The sequence below is a fragment of the Gordionus sp. m RMFG-2023 genome, chromosome 5, assembly GCF_954871325.1.
Source record: "Gordionus sp. m RMFG-2023 chromosome 5, tfGorSpeb1-WG-v2, whole genome shotgun sequence".
Classification (NCBI taxonomy): Eukaryota; Metazoa; Nematomorpha; class Gordioida; order Chordodea; family Parachordodidae; genus Gordionus; species Gordionus sp. m RMFG-2023.
The window spans coordinates 6600470-6612031 of NC_088779.1; positions in this window are offsets into that span (position 1 = coordinate 6600470).

Sequence of the window (11562 nt, forward strand, 5' to 3'; positions counted from 1 at the left end):
TATGCTTGCGGATGTGAGATCCTAAATCCTTGAAGAAGGATAAAAGCTTATCAAAGAAGGTTAAGGTAGTAGATAATATTGGAATAAATGTGATAATCAGATTTCTGAATATTCAGAAATTTTACGTTGTTATATTTTGCTCAAGTAGGTTTAGAGTTTAGTTGCAGAAATTGACCCAGTTTCCATGGGATCAGGGTGATTCCGTCAGGCCCCTTTTCATCTGATCTAAAAACTCCTGGTGATTCAAGTATAGCAGGTATTTAGATGGATTTCAATGCTCGCTGCAAGAAATTGCATTGGATGTGCCTGAGGATTCGTCATTTGCAAGATCTGCAATATAAGCTGTGTCTGCCTTTTCTGTCCATGGGGATTCTGCAGCCAGAGCAGAAATGAGAAAAAACTATTATACAATTATGCGGATTCCTATAGGTGGGTTAGCTCATTGTTGGTTAGTTGGAATAAAAAAATTTGGAGAATTGACTTCCAAAAATTCATGCCGGGATCTATTAAGTAAAGAAGTGAAGAAGTAAAGAGAGAACGGTCTGTTGGAAGCGAGATTTAACGCAGCATACTACCACTGGTCTGGCCCAATCATTCTGTCTATTGGATTCGGCCGATGGGATATCATCATCACGTGTCCTTCATAGCAGGATAGCATCATCTAAGGAAGAGTCATTTTGTCAGGTGTGGGACCCGATTGTGAGTTTCGATTAGAAAGTATACTGCTTGAAATAAAGGCAGTGATAGCAAGATCGGTGGTAGATTTAATCCCTAAGCCACTACTATTTCATTGAATTTTAGATTCAAAATTTTTTCGATTAGATCTTTTATTCCTTTTTCATAAATACTGAGGGGGCTAGAATATTTAAAAATAGGCGTTGAGCGCAGAACATAAAGTATGCGTGGAATGTTATAGAAGTTTATAAGGAGGAAAAATCATTTATGCGAGGATAGCAAGTCAAGGAGGTCACCAAGCTTAAGTAGAATATCAAGAGTAGAGTGGAGGAAGGCACAGATTGCAGTGAATCGCTTAATGGGAAACCTAGATGTGTTAGTAGCTCCTCCTAAGAGGTAATTTTAAAATTATGGGGATTTTGATTGGAGGAGTCTTGCACAAATTCGGATTTTGTGGGGATGAGAATTATACAAACAGGGCATCCCATTTCCTTGATAATGTGAACGGCTATTGGTTTCCAATTGAGGTCCAATAATGATTCAATTGTCTATATACCAGACTTGGAGTGAAAGTAAGCATTCTGAATTATTTTTTGAATTAAATTATTAATTGCAAAACAAAAATAAAAGGGATCTTAGTGGACGGCTGAGAGTATTTCTTGAGAATTGAATTACAAAATTGATGGAAATAAAAGAATAGAAAAATTTGGAGTTGGGGAATGATGTGCTCGCTGATTGCAAGAATGGGTTAGGGGAGAGGGTGTTGTCGCATTAGCAAAATCAATTTTGATATATGTTTCATTTGTGGGATTGCTCTCTAAATAAAGACGACTAAGATGTACAACGGCCTCACATCCGCCATTGACTCCTTTCCCTAATTGAAATGGGGTGAGAGTGAGAGGCCTCATATTTTATCCTGGATGTAATTATTTTAGCGGCAAGGCGGTGAAAAGTTGAACCAATGGCTATTGATCTGATATCTTTGTTAAGCTTCTGCAAGGCTATAAGTTTGGCTCCAAATATCACCATATAAGATTTGGTTGCACAAGTTTGTGATTTTAAGAAGGACGGAAGTTTGAGAAGTTTTGTCCTAGGGGAATATGGGTATGATTCCACATCTAGACCGTGAGCGGAGTCTCAGTGGAAAGGTAGGATTGCCTTCCTTACTTCGCCTAAATTGAAATAGGAAGCACAATGAGAATAAGGTTGTTGAGTGATTGGTGTTGAAGTGGAAGAAGGGTGTTTTGAAAGGATTTTTATTATATGTCTCATCTGAGTGGTCAGCTAGTGAATCATAAAAAGAGGCCAATAATTTGAGAGCACCTTCAATATTTAAACAGTCGATTTTCTTTGAAATAAGTTTGGCTTTAAGCTCAATAGGTATATTATATTATATTAGAAAAAACCTATAACCAAAAAATGTAAATTTAAAAATAAATAAATATTGTCACATATAATGATAAATAATGCTATTATAAAAATTCATTAATTATTAACTTCGATGTTTTTGCATAATTTTTACATTTTATTATAAGGATAATATTTACTATATTAATTGCTTATTAATTCCCCAGATTGTCACATTTTATAATGATAAATAATGCCATTATAAAAAGTCATTAAATATGAGGCTTTTGCATATTTTTTACATTTTACTCTAAGGATAATATTTACTATATTTAACTGCTTATTAATTTCCCAGTTATGGCAACACTTTGCGCAGTTTATGCATGTGTATTAAAAGTTCTGCTATTTTTGCAAACAAACAATTTTACCAGTTAGATGAAGGTGTTCCAAATTTTTCGATACTAGTCCCGGGGATTATGAGATAACTAATAGTTTTCGAATTAATTGATTAATTTTATTTTTTTTATAAAGAATCCATAAAATGAGATTGCATTAATTCTTGAATCTAATTTACAGGGTTTATTTTCCTTTCCATTTAAAATTTTAAAGAGCTGAACAGTTTATAATTTCTAAACAACTTGAACCCCATTATTAGATTAGCTTCGTAAATTACCCACAATAACAGGATTTAACCTTCCATCTCTTATTACTTGTTCCTTTAGAACATTACTATTTTTGTTCTTAAAAAATTACCCCCCCCCCCCACCCACCCCATACATTGTCTGTTTTAACTTAAAATTCATTATTCTCCATCAAAGAAGTTTATTTTGTAAATTTTTTAGTTTTTATAGACATTATTGCATGACATTTTTTTTCTTCTTCTTCAAAAGAACCCTGTTAATTACATTTTGTTAATTTAAAAAAAAATATTTATTAAATATATAAAAACGGTCATTATATATAAAAGTCAAAATTACGACTACAAATTCTAGAAAAACAAACATAATTATATTATTAATAATTGGTATTTTCTTCATTTTTAGTTTAAGAGAGAAAAAAAATTCTTTGAGTTCTGATATAATGACTCTAATTTTGCTTCCATATTTTTTCTTTATTATGTTCCGCTTCAACATTCGTTTTAGGGAAGAAATGGCGATTGGTGAAATAAAAATAGTTAATTAATATTTAAAGTATTTATTTGATATTTGTCTCGCGGCATTTATGAACAGGATTCGAATTAGTTTTTTTATAAAAAATTGGGAAGTTACCTAAAGACCATGGTATTGAAGTTAAACCATCTGGCCTTAAGGCAATCATCTGATTATAAATTAGAGGCTCCTTAATGTTTGGTATTCGAGATCTAAAACAACACTGTTAATTATTTAATTAATAATTGCACGCCTTGCATATCACCCTTGACTACGTATACTATTAAAATCGTGTCTTCCGTTGGAATCAACAGAATTTTTTTGCATTATTTTTGCAGGCATTTAGTTGAACGATGTAAAGCTCTTTCTGATATATTACTTAAAGGCAAGACCAAAGATTTCCAATCAGTTAAAGCAAGTCAAATTAAAAGGTTGGCCTTGGTAGCGATAAAAGAATTGTTTAGTTCATAAAACGTGTTATTTAAGTAAATGACTATTTTTTTTAGGAAAACCTTTAGCTCCATATAATGTGAGGCAAAACATTGACTGATGACCTTTCTAACCATTTGTAATTGCATTTACCTATTTGAATTATTAATTTTATTCGAATCGACAATAACTTATTATTCATTGAATTAAACGAGTGGTTTACTAGTCGCATTCGTTACTACTCAATTCGATCCGAATTAATATCCATATTGTTTTGTTTAATGGAATCGATTCTTAAGTTTTTAGTTTTGGTAATGCATAGAAAAGATGCTGATAATTAAAAATTAACAGGTAATCGAAAGGAAGGCTAGATTTTTTGCAATCTTTGAAGGTATTAAAAAAATTTCAGGCCCGGCCCGGATTTTTTAAAAATAAATTATATTTATTTTTGATTTTTATACCTAATAATAACGATTTCAAATATAGGCTGTTTTAAAAAATACAACCCGGATTGGGTGTTTCTTTAAAATAATTCAGGCCCGGCTTGGGTGTTTTTTTTTAAAAAATTCGGCCCCGGCCTGGGTATATTTAAAAAATTAAAATACTGTCCGGCCCGGGGGCCGGGCCTGCAGGTCTCTGAAAAACTTACCAAGAAGTACAACATCTGAAAGTAGATTGAAAGGTTTGGATCTTTTGAATATTCATAGGCATTTGACGACAAGCAAGGATGAGATAAATGAAAAATTAGCTCGATCACAACGAAGATTGGATTTTACATTGTATATATATAACATACAAAATGCAATTATTTCTAAGAAACTTTTTGTGTAAAGGCTCAAAAAATTCAAATTTCTATTTTGGGTCCTTTAAGTGATTCTTTACATATAATTTTTTTATAATTCACATTAATTTAAATTGTATATTCGAAATATTTATAAGTCCTAATAAATTATGCTTGATATTTTTAAAAAACAATGATATTTCTTACAAAAATTTATTATCCCCCCCCCCCTCAGACCAAATTCCTGCGTACACGCCTGAAGGTATAATATATCCCCGCATACAAACTTAAAATAAAAGACTTTAATTTGGGAAACTGAGAAAGTTTCCTAAAGTTTAAATAAGTTTATATAATCGTTGATATATGAAACTATAAAACCAACGCAATCTTTTTGAACTTTGTTCTGAATGGGAAATGAAAAGAGTTCCAGCAAAATTTATAAAAGTAATAGCTACAATTCACTCATTCCAAATTTTTTATGAAAATCTTTTACTAAATCTTTTTAGATTACAATTCGCAATTTTTTTCTTGAATGATGTGTGCAGGAATCGTTCAGATACATATACCTATTAAAATTTTACCCTCCATACAATTTTAAATTTTTAAGAGAGCTATACCTTTAAAATGTATTCATTATAGCTAATATTACTTTTTTAAAAAAAAACACCAAAAATTAAACGATGGTTTTTATTGATCTGGTAGTGTCCCGATTTATACTTATTTTTTTTTACAATCTGGTGACTATATTATAATATATGTTAAATATCAAATTATTTTTTATTCAAATATTTATTGGATTTATTTCTCTTAAAACTACAATCTTCCTTTATAACCTGATCAGTGTTCACTATATAAAATTATAAAAGATATGTTAAATATCAAATTATTTTATTATAAATACCGTAATAAATATCAAATTTTAATAATCTTTCTTCCCTCCTTCCTTCCTTCCTTCCTTCCTTCCTTCCTTCCTTCCTTCCTTCCTTCCTTCCTTCCTTCCTTCCTTCCTTCCTTCCTTCCTTCCTTCCTTCCTTCCTTCCTTCCTTCCTTCCTTCCTTCCTTCCTTCCTTCCTTCCTTCCTTCCTTCCTTCCTTCCTTCCTTCCTTCCTTATTCCTATTCCACATATGTAATCATAAGAATTTTTATAATTATTTCTTGTAGTAATATAATCTCACTCAATTGCTTATTAATATTTTAATTACATTTATTTTTTAACGGTTTTATAGTCAAATATTTTTTTAAAAAAAATCCATTTTAATATTTTTAATATGAAAGCTTCTTTCATATATATTATCTTTATAAATTTCATATGAAAAATTTCTCTTATATCTTTTAAAAGATTTCAGTGAATTTATATTAATGTTATGCTTTATTTTAATTCATATTTTTCCCTTATAAATTTATAATTTTATTGTAAAGTATATATAAACATAAATTGTAATTAAATTTTAGTAATGTTAAAAATAAATTATTAAATTTTATATTAAATCAACAGAAAATTTATACCATATTATTAAATAAAACTGATATGGTTTGAAAGTTATGAAAATTAAATTTTAGATTTTGTGGAATTATATTTTCTGTCAATTTTTTAAAATCTTTTCTTTTTTAGAGTATGAGGATGTATGCATAATATCTATGATTTGCGATTTGAGCTCTAAGAATGATAGCGAATCTTAATAGCTTTTTTAAAGATGTATTTTATCAAACACGCTTATAATAAAAATGGAAAGTAGTTATTGTAAATAAATACTTTATTAGTGTTACATAACTTTCGAATTAGGTGAAATGTTACAAAATTTTGAAAGAAAATCCTTTGCCTTTCTGATTCGGCCTTAAATTTTGTTTTCATATGACTTTATTTTTTGTAAAACTAATGTGATAAATCCTGTGAATATGCTGATAAATCGGGACACTTACATATATTTCTCTTTTTTCACATTGGGTCCTTTAAACTTATGTTATCCAATTTTTCAAAACACAGTTTACTCGTTAAATTATAGTTCGTATTGATAACACTAGAGTTTAAAAAAAGCAACAGCTCCAATAAGATGATTAATCAATAGAATCCCCTTGGAACGCAATATGGTGGATGGAGAAAGATCATATGGGCATCACGTATACTCACTATTTAGGGATTTGTTACCAATACTCCCCTTCTGAACTCTATTAATAAAAATGAAATTTAACTCTTTTTGTCCTATCAACCATTAGCGTGTAATGTAAGACTAGTTTTGTTTTTTAAATATTTAGCTTGTATTGTATGTAACTAAATATAATTTTGAAAAGGGTAACTTTTTATCATTTATTGAGAGAATTGGTGTGATTGAAGAATAATGTATTTTTAACGCATTCTATAATTGTCATCAAGTCAGATTTTAAATATATAACTACAACTTTATTAAATCATGTTCAAAATATATACATAGCACTCTATCATAAATAATACATGACTGTCTTTATATATATATCCCTTTTTATCAACAATTTAAATAAATCAACAAGTAAATGTTACGCAAAACGAGAATAAAATAAAATTAAATGTAATTTAAATAATGATATAAACTGAATTTAAGTTCAGTAAAAACTAAATATAAATCGTATCAATTATATTTTTGATATTGCCATAAGATATTAAAACTTTCTAAAACTTGAAATAAATATGTATATATAACACTTTTACTGTAATATAAATGCATCTCGTTTCATTCTAAAATTTTAGTGTATCTTAAAATATAAACATTTCAATGTTTTATAATTTTTTTTTGTGTAATTTTTTAAATTAAAGTTTAAATAAATCTTTTTTTTTGTGATTTCATTTTCATTCCCGCCAATATGAGACCTACAGAGGTATCATTTGCACGGCAGTAATTTTTTAAAAAAAGGAAAATATATGCTATCTTCTATTGGTTCAACCAGCTGTTCTATTAAGAATCACAAAGAGTTAGTATTAAATTTGTAATAACGAACTACTTTAAACTAAAATTGAATTAAATTTATTAATGCCTTTTACAGTGTTGTGATGATTTAATGTAACATATTGACGATTTAATTTAAACACATGCATATATAATTATATTATTTCTTTTGTTGTACATTTGTAAAGATTATAATTATACTAGCTAATAACCCTTCAAGAATGACGGGGTTGAGGGGTAAACAGTTAGTCTGTGTTTATGGTACTAAATATGCTTTATATTAAAATTTAGGAGAAAAAGAGATAAAATTGTTGCAATGTAACCCGTGAACATTAAGGGTATTAGAAATATCAAAATTTAAATTTGTGATAGGAATCATATTGGCTAAAATTAAAAATAGATTTGGTTCAAAATTTTTGAATTTTAAATATGGGCTAGACATTGATCTCAAAATTTGTTTTGCAGACACAGCTAGGCCCGATCAAAAAACCACGTCCCATGAAACTTTCCCAAAATTTTGCCATTTATTTTTATTGTAATTTAATAATAATTTCATAAATTTAATTTTATATTTAGAATAAAATTTAAATTTGTGATAGAAATCATATTGAATAAAATTTAAAATAGAGATGCTTGGAAAATTTTTAATTATAAATATGGGGTATACATTGGCCTGAAATTTTTTTTTGCAGACATAGTCAGGCCTGATCAAAAAACTAAGTCCCATGCAACTTTCATAAAATTTTGCCATTTATTTCTATTGTAATTTAATAACAATGTCTTAAATTTAATTTTGTATTCCATTTATTTCTATTGTAATTTAATAACAATATCATAAATTTAATTTTATTTAAAAATTTAAATTTGTGATAGAAATCATATTGGGTAAAATTTAAAATAGATATGCTTGAATATTTTTAATTTTAAATAAGGACCAGACATTGGCCTAAAATTTTTTCTCAAACTTGACCAACACATAATAATTTTGTAATTTTTTCCAGCCTAGAGATAGGTAAGTCTCTGGAAACCATATTGTTGGGAAAATTTTCTCAAGCCCGCCAAAGACCATAATAATTTTGTTAGTTGAGAACTGAAATAAAATATATAAAAGTCATAATTCATTTAAAAATAAAATCAGAATATGAAAGTTGCATGGGCTTGGTTTTTTAATCAGGCCTGGCTATGTCTGCAGAAAAAAAAATTCAGGCCAATGTATAACCCATATTTAAAATTCAAAAATCTTAAAGCATCTCTATTTAAAATTTTATCCAATATGATTTCCATCACAAATTTAAATTTTGCTATTTCTAATACATGCTCACGGTATACATTGCGACAATTTTACCTCTTTTTCTCCTAAATTTTAATATTTATATAAAATTTATTATAAAGTATATTTAGTACCATAGACACAAACTAAATAATTTCCCTTCAACCCCGTCAGCTATTAGGGTAATAAACGGCAAAATTTTAAAAATATTAGCTATTAATTAATATTTATATAATTAATATTTTAAATTTAATTATATTTAAGTTGGTGCATACTTAAAACATACTCCCTTGAAACGGGAAATTTGTGGTTCGACTCTAGTAGAGAGCAAAAAAAACACTATATAGTCTCCTTAAATTTTAAATACATTAAGAAGATACGAAAACGATCATGTTTTGATTATGGAGATTAAATATATTAGATATACATGTGTTTATATTAAATCGTCAATATGTTTCATAATCTTCATAACACTGTTATTGTAAATCATAGATGCTTTTATTACCAAACCAAAATTCATGTGTTGTTTAAGATATAAAAGGTTTTATAAGAATAAAATATAATTTTATTTTAACAAAATGAAAAGATCAAAAGATAATTTTACTTTAACAATAATGTGTTTACATCTTCAACGAAAATACATTTACGTTAATCAATCAAATACCATAAATTGTATCCTTAAACAAAATACAATTTTATATAAAGTTAATACATTACAATTCATAATCTAATTTTCAACACAAATCATAAAGATAGTATATTCAAATGATAACGCATACAATCCAACAGAAAAAATTAACTAAGATATAATAATATATATATACTTTATAATAAAATTGCCCTTTCAGATATAACACCAAAAACCCATCTAAATATGTGAACACAGTCAGAGTAAACTCTCGTATGAGATTCTAAACATAAACAATTTAAATAAGATTTGATAATTTAATTATTTAATCTAATATAATTAAACAGCTTATTAAATGTAGAGATAATTATGATTTTACTTGAAACGATAAAAAATTTAAACACAAATTTCAAAGTTATATTATTGACAAATACTAATAGAATTTTCAATGTTAAGAACGAATGAAAGATGTTTTCACTTTTAAGTAAGCAAGAGACCAGAAACCATTTATGCAGTAATTTTTCAAGTTCCTTCTCGATCCATTATTCATCATTAGAAAGTAGATATATGGGGACAGGGTGATGGGCTTATTAGATAAAAACCTTAAACATATTATAAATTATTTTATTATTGTTCAATGTAGTATAAGTGTCTTATAATAGGCATTATCAAAAAATTATTGTAACTATAATATAACTGTAAACTATTACATTTGAGGAACTCATATAGTTAGCCATGCTATGTAACTAATTATGTTTTTGACAAGGTAACTAACCGACAAATATAAAATCGAGAGTCGTAATATCTCGCCCAAAACAAGACGACAAAGGACCTTTTTATTTTAAATGTCTATGACAATTGACAATCTGTAAATTTAACTTGATTTTAGTTCACTGCGTAAATCCTACAATACCTAAATAATAATCTTAATTTTTTTTAAAGTGGTTTTTCTCTAATTATGTTTTTTATGGCTTTAAAAATAAAAGATAATTTTGAAAAAAAAATTAATTTTAATAAAAATAATTCTTAGAGTAATTTTGTTAGACAAAACTACTTTAAACAAATTGTATAAAGTATAATATATTATGAATAATTAAATCTAGTATATATATATATATATGTATATATGTATATTATATCTATAAAATGTAAATTAAAAAAAAACACACTTGAACCTAGGGAATTTTTTAATTCTTAGATAGAACATACAGATCAATATTTTTAAATTTAACTATTGTTCCTTAGGGACCCAATTATGTTTTTCTTAAAATTATTTCTTTGAGTTTTCATTTTTTAAAGTTTATATTAATTTTTTGTTTTTACATTTTTATGAATAATTTATATATGAATTAATTTTCCAAATTGATATCAAATTTTTTTATATAAAATTAAAATTGAACCAAGTATACTTGTTTTTTGTTTATCTCAAAAAAATAAAAATTATATTATTTATACACTATTAAATTAAAAAAAAAATTATGACCCTTTTTCGCTAACTAAACCTTCAATTTCGAGAATAAGGATTAATCGCTATAAAATAAGATTCTTTGTCTTTTTTTTTATAACAGTTAGAAATTTTATAACTTTATCAATTGATTCAATAATTTTTTTAACATAGTAATCTATATTTAATACAATTATAATTTAAAATTCATTGCTAAAATTTCAATTCAAAACTTTAATACAATTATCATTTAAAATTTATCGAGTTGAATTTGGTCGATATAAAAAAAAAAGTAAATGCTACATTCTTAAGAGTTCACTTATATAGACCTTAAAATAAATAATGATTAAATATTAAATGATAACAATTAATAAAATGTTCCAAGATTTCTGATAGAGCTAGGATGCATAGGTGGCCACCTTTTTTCGTTGGTTAGGGCCTCGTATCGGTATTGCCCGACCGATATATATTGTATGTAGTTGATCTTGCTTGTTCCGGGGAATGGGGATTAGCGGCATGCTGACTTATTGTACGTTTTGATCGGTATTAGTGAATACGTTGATTCTGAGATTGGTAATCCATAGTGAGGAGTAGGGGAGGTCTGTAGAGTTGGTGACACTTTACTCTTTTGTTTTGGGATAACAATGGGAAATATATTTTTGCATTTTTAGTGGTTTGAACTATCCGCCGTGTTATTAAAATTTAGCGAGTTCTTGGCGATGCCCACTGAGTTGTCCTAATTGTTCATTCCTATAAAGTTATCGTCTTTCTCTACCAAACTCAGAAATGTTGGCGAGATTTTGCATATTAGTTGGTCTTCTATTGTTTTAGCCAATTCAGAAATGTTGGTGAGATTTCGATTATTAGTTGGTCTTCTATTGGTTTAGCCTTCGTTATAATTTTTCAATTTTTTGGGTAATT